At 38.9% G+C, this 15,314-nt stretch overlaps 1 protein-coding gene across 1 annotated transcript in view; it reads left to right on the top strand.

The window, feature by feature from the left end:
* LOC105353989 (inactive N-acetylated-alpha-linked acidic dipeptidase-like protein 2) overlaps positions 1–15,314 on the top strand; it is a 129,081-nt gene that overhangs the window by 73,194 nt on the left and 40,573 nt on the right. The gene's annotated exons all lie outside the window — the stretch shown is intronic.

Here is a 15,314-nt window from a genome sequence, read left to right as displayed (position 1 = left end):
GTCCGTGCCGTGTCTCCTGTACAGAAACGCGGAGTTCTTCAGATCTACAAAAATCTGTGATCGATCAGATCTTTGTTTTCAGTCTAAGAGCCTGGACCTAATTTCTATGAAGGGTTGAGAATTTAAAGAAGAGAAAAGGGTGAAAATGTTCATGTCTGTCTGAGAAAAGTGTATTTAGGCAGTGAGGAGTTTTACTGCTGTAAACATCTGTAATCATTCTCCGTGGATTTCACAGATCATGGTAATTTTTTAGAACATAACTCCTGCAATAAACGAGGGAACTCTGTACAGGTGAAAAGGTAACACAGATATGCGTAGCTGCAGCAGAAGACATAGACATTTGCTTTTGTCATTATTAATGAATGAGAAACAGACGCGCAGGACACAGCGCAACTGCACAAAACGTGAGATGTGTGAGGAGCTACAGCGCCCAAAGTCTTTATAAGGATTATTATGACGGGAGAGGATCGACTACTTACTGTTTTTTTGTGTTTTTTTTTAAATGTATCAGTATATTTTTCCTGAATTTTTGTCTTTGAAAATCATAGTGTTAATTGGTCATTGCTTTATTTCATAAATAATGTTATTATTTTATTAAAACGATCATGAATGAATGAAACTTTAGTCATACAGCACTTTACAACTCATTGAAGGTACCAAAGGGCTTCACATTAAAAAAAAAAAGATATAAAATGGGAACAAGATTTTTAAACTAAAAACTCTAGAATCTTCTGTTTTAGAATATCTGCTCCTGGTCCGGTCCTTCTATCGAATTTTAGAACCCAATGTGGCCCAGCGAGTTAAAATAATTGCCAACCCCTGGTCTAGATGACCCAACTCCCAATGGTAAAGTGCCTAGGATACCACAAGGGTTACGATCATTTCAAAGCACCTACTCACATCCAGAGTAAAAGAAGGAAAGGGGACAAATAAGCTAAATGGAAACTAATTTAAAGGTGATGTGGACCGACTGCTGCAGGCCCCTATATGCGCCTTAACACATGCACATGGTCAAAAATCCTTTTTCAGAACAGTTGTCCTGGATATAAAATCTAACCTCAAAAGAAAAAAAAAGAGGTTGTTGTCACACTGGAAAAATGTATTCGCCTTTTTTTTTCTGCAAAAAACAATTTCGGGTCATTTACCTCCTACAGCTGATGACCTGAGTCTGAAGAGAGAAAAATGCCAATGAAATGTGAAAAACAAAACAAAAAACATAATCTGTCCACGGTACAAACATGCTGATATAGAATGTTTTAGTTTAAACTGAACGGAGAAAGGATTTGGAAATGATCCTGCTAGTGGCTCTTTATGGTAACTGTTTTTGAACTGGCTGCAGCGAGGAAGTGGAAATAAAAATTTTGCCTTGAATTAAAAAAAATTGAATCTCACAATAGTTATCTGAAATATGGGAGTTTTTGATGTGTTTACACAAAACCCGAGAAAACGTGATGTTGGCTGTCTTCACGCTGAGATTATTATTTACAAAATTTGTAGCCGTTAACAATCTTTCAGGTCAGTTGAAATCTTTCTGGTTAATCTGTGTCAGCTATAGGCTGCATCTTGGCTTCGGTTTTGAACCATTTTCATTGGTTCTAATAAACACTATTACTTCAAAGTAACGCAGTATCTGGGTTCTGTTTGTCTTTGTTTGACCCGTCTCCTTACCAGATTTTGGTGTAATAAAGCAAACATGTTGACCTTGGCCTGGTGGAGGACAGTTTGTTGAGCCACCGACTGAACTCTGCTGTGCTCCGGCCTGCAGTTTCTATTGGAGCCTGACTTATCACAACTTCATTCTTAATACGTTTTTTTGCAAAATTCTTGCACAGGAGAACGTTTTTGGCCCTGTCAAAAAAAACAAAAAACTATTATTGAAACTAAAATAAAAATAAAAGATTTTGCTAAGGACAACCTTCATGTTTGAAGGAAGTACAATGGCTTCTCCGTTCTTCCCTTTGTGCTTTCTAATCACTCACATTTGATGTGCTAACACAGAAAAAAGGCTGTAAAGCATCGTGCTTCATTAATATAATTAAAAACAAAAAACACTTATGGGTCCACGATGAAATGTAATAGGATTTTTCTGTTCGGTTTCTGTTTTGGTTTATCCTGTTAGGGGTCGCCACAGCGAATCAGCTTTCACTGAGTCACACAGGTGGTTTGCGAGAGGCCGGCCAGTCGCCTTCTGAAATATGATAGGACTACTTCCGCTGAATTTAAGGACTAATTTCTATCCTATATCCTTCATGCGCCCATGCACTCAGTCTAATTTCCTCATTTTTAACAGTCAGGCTACGCACAATGGACGTGCCAGGAGCATCCAGCGTTCACCAGAACAACACTAATGAGCTTCCTGAGCAATGTGCAGGGTTTTGGGAAGGTAGAAAAAAAAAAAGGAACAATCCCTACGACACCACTGCGCCTCACCTACTTCCCCCTTACTGATGCTTGCATGCTGTATAATAGTTTGATACAACTTGTCACTCGCTGCATGGCTGTAGAAAAAAATGTGCAGGAACATTTTTTACATAAGGGCTCATCAGACTGTCGACAATCTTAAAATTCCTTGCAGGCCACCTGCTTGCCCCCATACAGATTTGTCAAATTTTCACCCACAGACAGCCCATATCCACTTGTGAGGACATTTGTGATTAAGGCTTTTTGTGTTTCTGTTCTGTGCTCCTTGGGACAAGGACTGGAGGTGTTGTTCCTGGAATCTGCTGGAACAGAACACCTTTTAGTTTGGGGATTTCAGCCCCGACCAGCACGGCGATGGTTCACATCTTTTTTAGCTCCTCGCTCAGATGTTCCTGGCGCTCTTTGTGGTCGTCTCCCATGATTTTTCTATCATTCGGAATTGCTTCATCCACCAAGACTATTACTTCTCATTATCATCACAATCTTGTAATTGAAATCGAAAAGCCTTCGCAGCATCCAGGGAGATTCACTCTTTACCGATTTTTTAAGTTCTTCCCGCCTTGAACTTGGATCCAGGTTTTCCTTGCAGCAGATGGGCTTTTTTCCAAGTAACCTCAGAGGGTGGCAGAGTCTGACCTCTGACCCGTCATCCATTTTAGTTCAGCTGGGCAAAGTCTGAGTACAGGCGTTTGGTGTCACTTCTTCTACTGTGGCTCACATCTTTCCATGCAGTGCTGTTACATAACGCAACTACACAGTTTATGGTTTATTCATAAAGCTTATTTGGGCCCAGGCGTCCACACCAAGACAAAAAAAAATCTGTGCACAAGCCCTGAGGGCGAAAAAACCCAGGAAAGCCGGAATAAAGCCCAGACTAGGACGGAATTACCTATTCACCGAGTGAAAAAGTGAAAATGTGCTTCACTGCCTGCTCTGCCTCTTCCATCCACCCTCTCACCACCAGCGTTTCATTTTCTCACCGGCTTCATGCATGCACATGTGCCTGCAGGCATGTGTGGGTGTGTAAGTGCCGCGGTGCTCCGAGGCAGCACTGCTGCTCTTGATGTCGACATGCCTGTCTTTAGAGCGTGCAAACCAGTTCTGCAAATGAGGCTACCAATCTGGATGGGACAGGAGCTGGCTGAGAGACGGAGGGGCTGTGCGTCATTCATGGTACAGTGTAGCCTCTCTGTGTGGGTGAGGAGGAGAGAGACAGGGAAAGCTCTACTGGCACGGCACTGCAGGGCCCCCTGCTGTCCTAGACCTGCACTGCACTCCATCCATAAATCAGTCCTTGGTTATCAGCAGCGTGCCGGTCTAACGCTGCAGTCTCACGCCTTCAGTTCAAGTCAGAACCCTTCATTGATGCCTCAAAAATGCTAAATACATTCAGAAAAACAGAAAAGCTATTTGATAGAACCAGATCCCTTGCTACTCTTACCTAAATGATTATTTTTTCCTCTGAGAAAACGGTCTGCAGGGTGGGAAAACGTGATTTGTTTGATTCCTCTTCAGGTCCTAACAAAACAGTATCCAAATTATCAATAGATTGAGTTTGGAGGCTAATAAAAACATGAAAAAACTTAAATTAGGGTTGTGTATCTTTTCCTCTCACAATATTCAATATTTATCTCGACATTAAAACGCACAAACCAATAGGATTCAACTAACTTTGTGGCGATACCAAAGAATCCAAAACTTCAACCGAAATGGACATTTGGTACATAAACCTATAAATTTAAAATGCTTTAAATGTGTTTCCTCACTGGCACATTTAATTTTAATGAAAAAAAACAAAATATCTTTAACATTACGACTTCAAACATTAAAATGTGGCTTTTTTTTTTCAAATTTACCGTTTTGTTCCTTGTGGTTAAAAAAAAGTGTCGTATTCATTCATTTTATTTTAATTATTTTAATATATTGATGTACTGTTAAAAAAAAGGGCTATCGTGTTTTTATTAAACACAAGGCATATCCATCACAGTGGTTCACCTTCAGTCAGTTGTAAATAACCCAACTCGGTAGAAGCTAGCTTGTGACTGAACTTTTTATTTCATCACAGGTTTGCCAGAAACTGATTATTTTACTTCCGAGTTGGTTTTATGCCTTTTAAACACAATCTTGTTTATATCTATGCTTTTGAACCAATAATGCCATTACATTTATAACTAGATCAATATTTTTACTCCTATTCTTTATGTCCATAAAAAACCTGAAAGTGTTGAAAGCGTTTTTCCACTGCTGCTCCTGTGTCATGAACTTTGCGACTGGAACACATCTCCCTAAGTTGCTTTAAAACAATACTTTATGAGCGATTAACCAAAAAGTATACATGCTATTCTTGATCTGATTTAAATTGGTTTTATTTTCATGTTATTGTGTGTGTGTGTGTGTGTGTGTGTGTGTGTGTGTGTGCGTGTGCGTGCGTGCGTGAGTGTGTGTGCGCGCCATTGCCTCTTGGCCAAGATTTTATCTCAAGGGACTTGAGATAAAGGCTAAACAAATAAATTTGGATTATATCCAATAGAAATCTCAGTCATCTTCTAAATCTGTTTTGTCTCTTTCGCGGTCGCGGGGCTGCTGAAGCCTATCCTGGCCCCCCATGGGCTAGGTCAGAGTACACCCTGCTGTGATCTGCTGGACAGATCGCCAGTCCGCCGCAGGGCGACAAATCACAAACCCATGCACCAATGAACCTTTGAAGCATGTTTGTAGACGGTGGGAGGAAGCTAGGAGAAAACCCACGTATGGACGGGGAGAACATGCAAGGTCCACACAGAGTGCCCCCTTGGTGTTCTGTTTTCATGTCCCCCAGCTGGGAATTGAGCCGGGTCAATAAAAACGAGTCTTGAGGAAAAGTGAACTTTTTATGTTTAGACTTGTAATCGGTCTGATATCGCTAGTTTAGTATTACGAAGCTGAAACATAGAAATGGCGACAACACTGCAAACACAAAGCATGGTATTTACTGTCGATATTCTGCATGAAAATCTTCACACAAGCCTGGAATCATTTTGTGTCATGTCACATGACTACAGCAACCTACCAGACGTCCAAGCTAAAGATGCTTTGCACAACATCAGTAAAAACATCCCTCTGCAGTAGTTTGGGGCTAAACCCCCACCCCCACCCCCACCCCAACCCTGTGACACACAGTAAAGCAGGTGAAGTAATAAAGAAGAGCCACAGAGCAGCAACAACCTTGTTAAACATTTATTGAAATCACATCCTAACTCTTTTTTTTTAAAGGCTGAACTTTACCATGAAAATAAAACTGGACAGATACCAACGGGCCACCTGCTGTCTGAGAAGAAAACCTGGGACACTTAAACATAGTTTTACAAAAGGTAAAAATAAACAGATTCGTGTGATAGTTTTGATTTCGGGTTACAAAAAGCCAAATATATTACTGTATTTTCTGCACTATGGGGCACACCGGATTATAAGGCGCATAATCATTGAGTGATCTATTTTTGAAATGAACTATAAAGCATATTACATAAGAGAAAAGGGTCAGAGAAAAGTAAGTCAGTCAGATTTTACCTGCATTCACAGTCATTCTAGTACTTGTTTGCAACATGTTAGCCATGTTAGAAGTGTTGGGGAATTCACAACACCAATGTGTGTACATATATATAATATAAATGTTCCAGTTGACTGACCATTAAAAATCATCTGACACTATTTTGAAAAAAAACATCACATCATCTGCAAAGAGAGAAACATTGCAGCTTTAAGAAAAAGCTAGAAAACATCAATCACTGAAAGTTTTATCTTTTTTTCATATTTATTTTTCAATAAATTTAGAATTTTAATTGGAAGGCAAAAAGTTATTGAATTATCCGGAAAATCTTGGCTTAATAGTTCAACACACTTCTTTTTTGGAGGGTTTGCTGAGAAAACTCTTTCAACTGCACATCCACATTGTTATTTTCTTAAACTTCCTTTGATGAATACTTACGGGCATAATTACTTCTTGAATTATGATGCCTTAATCCACCTTCTTACTTTAGAAATACAAAAGCCGGTACCACTAAGATTATTTTCTCAGTAAATTCAAGCTAAACGGTGTGTGTTTCCTCATAAGTCTGGTGTGGTCTGGCACCGGCGTCCCCTGTTTGACCCGAGTGGGACACTCCAAACAGACTGCTTCAAGTCTGCTGGAAAAATAAAATGGAATAGACGATCAACAGAGAGTCAACAAACAGATATGAGATCACAACAGCCAGATCAAACACAACAGGAATTATGAGAGATGAGGTCAAATTAAGAGAAGGAAAGGAGCAATAAAGTGAGAGTGAGGGGCCCACAGAGGATGTGGAGGAAGTCACAGCAGCACACAGAACAATGACATTCACCAAAACCATTTTAGTAAAGGTCAGCCGCATGGATCATTTCTGTCTCTACGCTCAACCAACATATTAAAAATGGATGAAACAAAAAGTTCTTGTCCAACAAATATTAAAGTGACATTTCAGAAGAGTGTTTATTTCCATGCAGTGTATTATTGCTCATAGTGACTCAGACTTGTGCTTTTTAAAAAAGCTATTCTGCTGTGGGGGTGAATTCTGTTTACAAAATGTGTTTATCGCCATGTTAACTTAGAAAAGCAGATTTACATTTTGTAAATCATTGAAGCTCAAAGCCTTTTTTGGAAAATGTATCTAAAATTGATTATACCACTTCTTCAATGTAGATTTGGAGTGATGTTGTAAATAAAATTGACAATAATAGGAGAATTCAGAGTTTAGAAGCTGCCAACAGCAAGACATTCACAGAGGCACGCCTGAACTATGGACATTCAAAGATAATGAAAGACAACCTATTCTGGAAAAAAGACCAAGTCTGACCATAAAATGCAACTGGAAAAAGCCTCAAGACAAGCCTAGATAGGCTGTTTGTGGGCAAATGAAGGGGTACACCTGTATGAAACATGCAGGTGGCCCACTAGAAATATTAAGATCACTGACCACTTGGTGTGCCTGTAGAGCAGGAATGTCCATGCACATGTTTTTTCTACGGCATTCTGTGGGCAAAAGGTTATGGTGAATACTTACACAACACAGAAATGTAACTGAGCGATGAAACGCAAGCATGTCGATTTTTTTCAACCCCTTCTAATCCTGTGGTCTGCGCATACAGCCTGTTGGTTTTTTACAAGTGAGTTTCAAGTACAGTGGGGGTGTTTTGAAAACCAAGTGTGGCGCCGCAGCGCTTTCAAGGCATCACAATGGGACATGAGGTCCTCAGAGTTCAAATATCTGGACTTTAGGGAAGAGGACACGTTGCGTCAATACATCAGGAACTGAGCTTTAGCCCCTGACGTGTTGATGAGGAGATCAGCTGGTGGGCTCACACAAATAAGTGGTCGAATGTGAATATATGTGAAAAAGCGAGAGGTTGTGGTCTTTACGAGAAACGTTCACAAATGTATCACAAATAAACCACGTTAAAACCACGGAAGCACAAAAAAATAACGTAAAGAGCACGTAAATCAACGTAGAACATAAACTGTGCATAATTATTGTGCTGTTTATATGCATTTTCTTGTGAGTCAATTATGTAATTTGAGCGTGATGTGTGCAAAATATACGCAATATCCGTAATTCTCGACCGACCACAAATTTTAAACAGTTTAAAACTGAATTAATGTAAAGACCCATCAGCTAAAATGGACATGTCCGCACATCCACGAATGATGAACGCAAGAAACACTTTTGAATTACACGTGTCATGAATGTATAATGAAAGACCGAACTTTTGTACGTGGAAAATGTGCCAAATTTACATAGTGTGGCCGGTGTCCCACATGTTTTTTAGGCAACCTGCCATCAAGCTTCTTATTGGCTAAACACACCTGATACAGGTAATCAACAGCAGATAAGGCAGGATTTCTGAAAAAATAGCAGGAGGTTGGCCCTCGAGGCCTGGAGTTTGACACCCCTGGATTAGAGTGTGGCGTAAGGTAACCGTACAACAGCTTCCCCCTGTACGCCATAAGTGTGTGTAACTTCTATTATACCTACAAATACTTCACGGTACACACATAATGAGCTTGAGCTGCTTATGTTAATTATAACCCAACCCGTGGTGTCTGTACCTGTACTGTTTTTTTCCGAGGGTTCAACAATATTTTAAGACAAAACTATTTTAATCCCAAGTTAAAGGTCACATGGATAACAACTGTACAACAGAAACTGTGACCTAAGGCATAGCTTGTTTTTTTCTTGGAACCAAAGAAAAAAAGCCTGATAAATAATATAAGCTTCAGGTTACATTAAAAAAGAAACTGAAATCAAATGTTACTTTGTATTTAAATCTGCCATCACCTTTTTTGGTTCACCAAAAAAAAGGTCTGGTCTTTCTCTTCTTTGAGTATCAATCACAATGGCTTCATGCCACCTTTGACCTTTAGTCGTTCTAATGTATGCATTAAATGACTTCACGAAAAGGGACAACTGCTGCACGGTGCTTTATCTTGGAAATGTAACTTTTACCGTGCTGGTTTCATTAAAATCTTAAAGGTCGAACCAGGAAAAGGAGACGAGAGGGGTGGGGGTCTGCAGGATGTGAATAGGGGAGGGGGAAAAAAAATTAACATGAGAGGGGCACATCTGCTGCACCCCAACTGCCATGTTTCTCTACCAGACATGATCTCTGCAGTCATTTTTGTCACTTTTTTTGTTTCCCCCTTTCTTCTTCATCCATCTTCTGCCATTAGTGTACAACCTCATTTTGCCTTTCATCATGAGGTCAGGAGTTGTGGTTGTGGAAGACCCAAAAGTAAAAGATGTATGTGTGACCGGAAACTTCCCTTAACATTAAAACGCAAACATGACAATGGAGAAGCGTGAAACTAAACATCAAACCGAGGGAGGGCTGGAACAATCAAGATCTAAGAAAATTAGTTGCAGAGAAATGCAGATAGAAATGGGAAAAGTAGTATTACAGTAACTGGTTCAGATGGGCAACATGTCTGAATTTGGAAGAATTTATTTGCAAATTATGTTTAAAAAAAAGTATTTGGTCAATAACAAGAGTTCAACCTAATACTTTGTTATATAAACTTTGTTGGCAATGACAGCAGTCGAACTATTTCTGTAGGGCTTCACGACAATTTCACAAACTGCTGGTATTTTGGCCCATTCCTCCATGCAGATCTCCTCTAGAGCAGTTTGGGGCTCTCGCTGGGCAACACAGACTTTCAATTCCCTCTAAAGGTTTTTAATGGGGTTAAGATCTATAGACTGGCTAGGCCACTCCAGGATCTTGAAAAGCTTCTCATTAAGCCACTCCATCATTACCCAGGCACTGTGTTTGGGATGGTTGTCATGCTGAAAGACCTAGCTACATTTCATCTTCAATGCCCTTACTGTAATGGAAGGTTTTCTCTCTTAATCTGACGATTTGTGGCTCCATTCATTCTTTCCTTTACACAGATCAGCTGTCCTGGTCCCTTTGCTTAAAAATAGCCCCAAATCATGATGTTTCCACCCCTTTGCTTTATAGTAGGAATGGTGTTCTTTGGATGCAACTCAGCATTCCTTCTCGTCCAAACACTCGTAGAGTTCCAAAAAGTTTTATTTTGGTTTCATCTGACCCTAGGACATTCTCCCAATCCTCTTCTGGATCATCCAAATGCTCTCTAGCTAACTTTAGACGGGCCTGCACATGTACTGGCTTTACTGGCAGGAGACACATCTGGCACTGCAGAATTTGAGTCCCCGGCGGTGTACTGTGTCACTGATGCTAGACTTTTTTTTCTTTGGTCCCAGCTCTCTGCTTGTCAGTCACTAGCATTTTTTTCGTCTGGTCCTTTGTCACGGCCATTTGAACAAAAAAATGCTCAGAAATGCAATTTTGAACTTAATTTTATTTTTTATATGTTCTCCGTTATCAGAAAATTGCTACAAAAACATGTTAGAAATACCAAAAACACAATTTCATCAATCCCCACACATAATTCTTCTTCTCTTCCTCTACTATTGTATCTCATTCTTTCTCAAAAAGAGACAGAAATAAGGCTGTAAATAAGAAATTAGCTGCGTTTTCTGTCCCACTCTATTATAGTCTTTTGATTGGGGCTATCTGCCTCACTTTTACCTACCAGCCTCAAATCAATGTGTTAATCCTCCCCCAAAGGCTCCTTTCACAGAGCACAGATTTGTATGCAGACAGACATTTCCTAAATACCGGTACCTGCAGACAAATGTTGAGAAGGTTCAACTGGCTTTTTCCTTCACATTTTTGAAGAGCTAAGTCAGACTGCAGCATATCTGATTCAGACTCTGCTGCAGATAAAAGACATCATTAGTTCCAACTGCTGATGAGGAATCTGCTTCTGACCTAAACATTGTTGTAGCTTTTTTTAAATAGAATTCTTGTCCAGCAAATAAATGTGTTGTCTTCTCCAATAATTTAATTTCAGCCAAAGCTTTAGCTCACATATCAAGTTTTCTGCTTTTGAGCTTTTTTCCTGTGAATCCCATAATGGATTTACATTGCTTTTAAAAGTATTCTACAGCTGTAAATTGATGTGTGCATAACTAACTTCAATCCTTCCATTAGACAAAAGGTTTGCATCTGAACAAAAAAAGTTTTGATCCAGTGTATGTGTTGCACGTTACAGAATTTTGTGATAGGGAGACAATTGAATCAGTTAGTTCAAAAGGGGCCCAAGTCCAAGAGGTTTTTCCAGGAAATGATTTTAATTGCATAGGGAGGCTTCACCAGATGATTAATATTTTACCCAGATTTAGCACCAGTTCATAGCTTACAAATGCTATAATATGAAGCACCTCACTTTTATCATTTCAAAGTCTCTGGATTTGGGCCCTTCTTGAATTAAACAGGGGTGCTGCCATATTGGATAACTAGTGCTGCCATCTATGGGATAAAACAAAACCCATGCAAGAGAGGCCCAAGTCCAGGAATTTTGCACTTAATGCATTTTAAATGTCAAGCATAGTCAATACATTACAACGGACTTGGGACGTTTTTTGCACATCATCAGATAGCTTTTCCTTGAAGACCATAGAACATATACTATCTCTATTTAGAAAAATTGTGGACTTGGGCCTTTTGAACTAACCAATTCTATTGAATTGCAGTGATTTGATCCAGTGACTAAGTAAAGTAATCAATTACTTTTTGGAAGCAATATACCAAACACTGGGGATAATACAGTGAATATCAAATTCATGAAAATGGTGTTTCTTCTCATACATGAATAGTCAAATTAAAGAGAACTTTTAAATATTTAATTAAAATTCAGACCAACTAAAGCAGTCAAGTAAATAACAATCACCCTAACTTGTTGTGAGTTGTATCTATTGTCCTTCACTACCTTTATAAAAGCCTAAAAGTGCTTTACAGTCACAGTCCCATTCATCCATGCACACACATTCACACACTGGTGCTGGCAGAGCTGCCATGCGTGGTGCCAACCAGACCATCTGGAGCAACGTAGGATTCAGTGTCTTGCCCAAGGACACTTTGACACACGTAGGCAGGGTGGGAACTGAACCAGTCACCTTCTGGTCAGAGGTCAACCGATCTACCTCACAATAGAAATGAGTTCCTGTATTGAAAAGATCTGCTGCTGGAAGTAACAGTTGACACAATTGGAAAATAGCTTCCAATACTTTTTTGATTCTTAAAGCAACAAAAACACACTTAACATGTGTTTTTTTTAGCAAACGCTCATACACAGAACCAAATAACTGAAATTACAACCTCAGACTTTTGACAGATTTGTTCTGTCTAAACTGATCAATCAACATCTTTCTCCTGTCAGCAGCCAATTGGGAATGCTTGCTTCTCACTAGTCGATCAGGCTGCAAAATAAAATGCAGTATTCCCCCCATATTAGCGGGGGTCAGGGAACGGAGACACCCACAAATCCGCCGAATCCGCACATACGGAGAACCACCCACTCCCAGCGGGCAAAAAATGTTCCTCACCGATCCTTACTCAGCAAAAACCCTACTGAAACATTTCTGATGATTTGTCAAACATTTATTACAGAACTGTGGAATGATGCTCAACATAAAGAATTTTTAATTTTTGTTTTTTATTCTGAGCAATAGACTGTACTGTAGCGTACTTTATAACACACATTATGTCACTCTGTGCCTTAAAACCAGGAGTCCATGCTACCTCCTTCATCCGTTATGGGCATCGCCTTCCAGAGGAGGCCGGTTTAATCCACCATTCATTTATCTGAATGATAATTATTAAAAATTTGCGAATATGTGAAACTGTGAATATTGAAACCCGAAAAAGCGGGAGATCGCTGTATTAAAAAATGTAAATGGTTTTTCCCTAGGTTCTTGTAGTTAACCAAGGCAGGTGATTACAGTACTTTCCTCTGCCAGTTTATCATATCAACATGAGAAACAATGTCAAGATGGCTGTGATCATCAAGCGACACCCCTTTTGTAATCACTCTCTGTATGTCTTTTGATGTGTGCAAATTTTGACTTTTTAGAGTAATCTTAAAAGAACAAAGTCCATTTCTATTCAAATATTGTGTTTAATAGTTTGTATTTATTCAATATTAGAAATGTTTCCAAAACAATCAATTAACCTCATCTGATTCTGTATCATTCTCCAAAAACATTAAAAGATTTTCGTAGTTGTGGTTTTATGTTAATTTTCTCAGCAAATTGTGAAGAAAGTCACGTCCAAATCAAATGTTCTGTACTTTCCATAACTAATTTCCACATTTAATTTTGAATCAATTATTTCCACGTTTGTGCGGCATTAATTCTGCTCGCTGCGTTAAAACAAATGTTTTGATTTAAGGTTTTTTTTTCTGTTGCATGACTTAATGAAAATGTTCAAAACCTTAATGAAATGATCCCAAACATTGAAATGAAGATCAGAAAGCAACAAAAGCACACCTTGAGAAGATCTGGCGCACATTGTAGTAATTTTAAGAAAGGTTGTTAGAATTCTAATATATAAAGTTTTCCATCCTCTTCAGAACTCACTGAATATCTTTGAGGGCCAGGGGGGCGCCAAGGCCAACCCAGCTACTGTTGGTTGAAGGCAGGGACAATTTAGAAATATGAATTACCCTATGAAGTATGTTTTTGGGCCGTGGAAAGAAGCAGGAAGACCTGTAGAAAACCCAGACATGCATGTGGAGAGCATGCAAAGCCCACTTAACCCTTGTGCTATCTTAGTTACTTTAACATTGGGAGTTGGGTCATCTAGACCCACTAGACAGTGCTCTGAACCATTTTTCGTCAATGATTTGTGATCTTCACTGGTGTCTATGGATTACATGAAATCTTTCCACCTTTATCCACCTTTGTCATGGTAGGGAGAACACCTCAATGTAAGGGTGGGGTCATCTAAGATAGCACAAGGGCTACAAAGGTCCCAGCTAGTATTTGCTGTGAGGTAAGAGTGCTAACCACTGTGTCACTGTGCACCCTTTTGGTCACTACAAAAAAAAAATAAAAATAAAAGAACAATCCCATCATTGTAAAAATTTTAATAATTAAGAAACAACTATAATGACACAGTGCCTTAAAAACTCATTACAAAGTAACATTTTCTCTGATACTGTAAACATTTGTGATATTCTCTGCAGACACAAGTTTATTTTTGTAATCCAAAAAATAAAAATAAAAATAGGCTGTATTTGCATGTCTCAACTAACTTCCTTTTCCTTCAAAGTAATTAAAGGCTCAGAAAAATGCAGACAATTCCTCAATATGTGCAGCTTAAACAAATGTTTTAATTATATTGTCTCCAAAGTTGTACATTAAATGTTAACAATTTTCTATACATATTTTAGTAACCTTAATGTAAATGAAGATGACTAGCAATTATCATGTTAAACAAAAAACTAGTCAGTTCAAAGAGGTGAAAAACAAAGCTAAAAAGACAAATCTGGATGTCCAATTCTTCATAATTCCACAATAAACTCAGGAATGTTGTCTCAACAAAGCTCTCAGCAGGCACAGCAGGTCTGACTGGGAACATGAAAAAATGTACATCACTTTATGTTGTCTGAGAAAAATTCAGAATCCAATGAGGAGGTTGAATTATTTAGTTAACATAACAGACGTCAAATGAAAGCCTAGTACTGAGAAACTATGATTGTAACAGACCAGTGTTCCTAACATTACTTCAAAAGCACTGTATCACACAGACCAGACACACACATACTACCACCACCAGTGATGATGAAGGGCATCCTAGGTTGACGGAGCCCTTTTCACAGTTGAGTTCACCAAAGGTCATAACAGTGTGTTCCTCATGATGGCATGATGAACTGACACTCCAAAGTAATCCAATGCCTTAATACCAAAAATGAACTATAAGAAACATGATGGATTGGAATGAGCTGTAATTAATACGCCTGTTTGCTATCTGATTGGCTGTAAGAGGATGAATGAGTTGATCAGAGATTTTGAATTTGTATGAGTCGGTCTATATGTGAGCTCTTGCTGATAAAAGACCTTGTGTGTGCCTGGAAAAAGCTACATTTTGGTTTTACTAGTGTTTAAAACATTTTACAACATACTTTAAACGTCTTTTGTCCAGACTCAAAAAATTTTTACAAACAGATATCCTGTTTCTTTTACAACTTGTTATCGGAACAGTACTTTAATATTCCATACTTCCAATTAATCTATACCCCACTTGGAGTTTTTTTACCCCCCAATCTTCTTTATAACACTTAAATGTAACTTTCAAATTAACGCCAGTTAAGTTTGAGTTAAAGATCTTAGGGTTGACGTTGTGCTTTTCACAAATTACTGATGTTTTCTATTTAGCCTCTAAAAACTTCTTAACCATTGTGCTATCCTATGACCCCACCCTTTCATTGACGTCTTCTCCCTACCATGACAAAGGTGGATAAAGGTGAAGGG

The sequence above is a fragment of the Oryzias latipes genome, chromosome 4 (assembly GCF_002234675.1).
Source record: "Oryzias latipes chromosome 4, ASM223467v1".
Taxonomy (NCBI): Eukaryota; Metazoa; Chordata; class Actinopteri; order Beloniformes; family Adrianichthyidae; genus Oryzias; species Oryzias latipes.
This window is presented reverse-complemented; position numbering and strand designations above follow the sequence as displayed.